Here is a 792-nt window from a genome sequence, read left to right on the forward strand (position 1 = left end):
CCTCCCTCCCTCCCTTCCCTCCCTCCCTCCCCTCTCCTTTCCTTCTCTTCCAATCCATTCATATAATAGACTAGAAAGAAGGAATCCCACAATTCCAGTTGTGGGAGGAGCCTTGGGGATGATGTGGCATCATAGAAGGAGAATTCCCGGGGGTGGGAGCAGAGTCAAGGAGTCTGAGACCTGGACAAGGGGGGCCAAAGGTCAGAGACTTGGATGTATGATTAGTTAGGCATCCAGCAATAAACACCGCTTGCTTCTCCTGGTAATCAGTAAGTTTTTCCAGCCCTCAAATCCCAAAAAGAGGGGATTTACATGAGTACCTCTGAGTCCCTTTCTACTATGACATATAAGGATATAGGATGCTTTTCTCTACAAAGAGAAAGATACACCACAGACAGTGAGATTCAATCCCTAAAATCTACAGCTTCCCAGATCCTTTAAATGGCAGGCTCTAACTCTCCTGGGAGAACCCAGAAACTGGACAATAAATGCTTCTCCCTCAACTACCCTGCTCACTGGAGACAGGGATACCCTTCCACTGACCTTCAAAACAACCCAGAAACAACCACCTGGAGGCTATTTCCTAGGAAGGAGGAAACACACTCGCAGTGACGCTAAGCTGTGTGTGTAACCCCCGAGACGAGCTTAGAAGCATAGGAAAGGACCAGACATCCACTGTGCATCCAGTATGTGCTCAGTGTTGTGTGCATCCAGTGTGTGCTCAGTGCTGTGTGCATCCAGTAGATGCTCAGTGCTGTGTGCATCCAGTGTGTGCTCAGTGCTGTGTGCATC

General features: G+C 48.7%; 1 protein-coding gene across 1 annotated transcript in view; it reads right to left on the reverse strand.

The window, feature by feature from the left end:
• The window catches only part of Wdfy4 (WDFY family member 4), a 237,520-nt gene that overhangs the window by 60,974 nt on the left and 175,754 nt on the right, over positions 1-792 (reverse strand). The gene's annotated exons all lie outside the window — the stretch shown is intronic.

The sequence above is a fragment of the Mus pahari genome, chromosome 8 (genome assembly GCF_900095145.1).
Source record: "Mus pahari chromosome 8, PAHARI_EIJ_v1.1, whole genome shotgun sequence".
Lineage (NCBI taxonomy): Eukaryota > Metazoa > Chordata > Mammalia > Rodentia > Muridae > Mus > Mus pahari.